Source organism: Austrofundulus limnaeus, unplaced genomic scaffold (genome assembly GCF_001266775.1).
Source record: "Austrofundulus limnaeus strain Quisiro unplaced genomic scaffold, Austrofundulus_limnaeus-1.0 Scaffold104, whole genome shotgun sequence".
Lineage (NCBI taxonomy): Eukaryota > Metazoa > Chordata > Actinopteri > Cyprinodontiformes > Rivulidae > Austrofundulus > Austrofundulus limnaeus.
In genome coordinates, this window is record NW_013952506.1 from 411,219 (window position 1) to 413,146 (window position 1,928).

Genomic DNA, 1,928 nt, shown 5'->3' on the forward strand with positions numbered 1-1,928 from the left:
GTGTGTGTGTGTGTGTGTGTGTGTGTGTGTGTGTGTGTGTGTGTGTTGAACCTGCTCCCTCCAAAACTCTGAACAGGACCAAGCAGGTCCAGAAAACAGATGCATAGACGGCTGAGTGTCCCTTCTTAAATAAAGGATCTGAGTTCTCCAAACCTGTGTGAAGGATGTGAAATAAATGGACTCTGTTTATCTTCCTGAGTCACACGGCAGAGGTGAATATAAAATCTGAAAAGTACAAGATTATTCCAAGGCGAACGTCAGTCATACAATATTTGTTCTTCATATTTGTGGCGTTTTTTAAATAGGAACTTTTTTTAATCCAACATGGCAGTTTGAAATCTTCACACAATGACTAAAAAACAGTCACTGACTGTTTCCGTCAAACAAGTGTCCATTTGATCCTGATCGATGGAAACAATGGTTGTCAGGATGAGACGACTGTGAGGCTTAAAGACTTGATAAAGGAGAACATTTAAAACTAGATGTAATTTAACTTCACCTTGAAGGAAACAAACAAAACATCCCCCCACTTATAAAAACTCCTCGGTGTTCAGGTAAAAGTCAAACAACACAATAGTTTTTCCTACGACTAATTTTTAGATGGCCGATATACGACACTGATTTTTTAATCTTTTGCCAATTTGTATTTTTTGTTTAAAATAAAATAACAATTGTTGACTTTTAAAGATAGAACACAAAAGAGAACTCTCTCTATAGGAAGCTTTTTGTAAGAGCTGCATCTTAATTTTCCCACATTTCAGACAAATATTTGGCCTGTATTTTTCCTCTAATGCTAAAATCCCCAGCGTCTTCCAATAATCTTAATTATTATTATTTATGTAAACACAGTTTTTAACAGAATGTTACAAAGCAGATTTTATTTACCACATGATAAAGCCTCTTTTTTTAACAAATTGATGTGTTCTGTTTGACGGGCTGGTACAAGGTGTGGCTCAGCTGCAATCTGGTATTAAGGTGAGGCCGCACCTCAGTTTTATTTGTTTTGCTTGATTACAGCTTAGCAACAGGAATTATTGTCTCAAAATGACAGACGAGGAACTGTACAAGTTAATTTCTGCAGGTTTTTACTTTCTAAATAGGTTTTAAAAAGACTAAATCAATACAAAGATCTTCACTCTGACTTTATTATTTTTTATTTTTTTTATTTTAAGTTCTGGACTGTCTTTGTTTGAAATTGATTTAGTCAAAAGTTTTACTCAGAATATGCAAAAATATCAGATAAAGTCAGTAAGTTTGATCTTATTAGGACGGGTTTGTTTTTTATCTTCCTCCCCTCTCCTTCCCTGCAGCAATAAACAGCTTATTTTAAAGCACCCTGGTTTGTTAAAAGTTCAGTTTTATCCAAATTAAATTTAGCCTTTTTTTTATCTAAAACTGCATGAAAGACAAAAAAAGAGCGAGAGAAACAAAGACAGGATCCAAATGTGTGTCATGAGGTTTGGACTTACCATGTCCGCTGAGGCTCAGTGTGATGTTCTCCTCTGGAGTTTTGTACCTGTTCTGATCCAATCCAGAGGGAGTTCCAGTGTATTAAGTTTTAATTACAGTCACCGCCCTGACAATTTTAAAATTCACTTTTTTTCTACATGGCTGTCAAAAAAAAAAAAAAAAGCCAATACAAAGACAGGATGAGTCAAAGGAGACCTGGCAGGGTGTGTTAGAGAAGAGTTACAGTCTGTCTGACGGGAGCTGAGCTGCTCGTCCCTCTGTCTTTTTAGGGTTTTAGATGATTAATTTCTTTAAAACGGCACTATGAGCAATTTTTAGAAAAGGATTTCTCAGGCGTATTTTTAGAGTCATCAGATTTGATCAGATTTAGGATTTAGAAGAATTTCTGTGATGACTCATAGCAGCAGACAATCAGAGCTGTGTGTGTGTGTGTGTGTGTGTGTGTGTGTGTGTGTGTG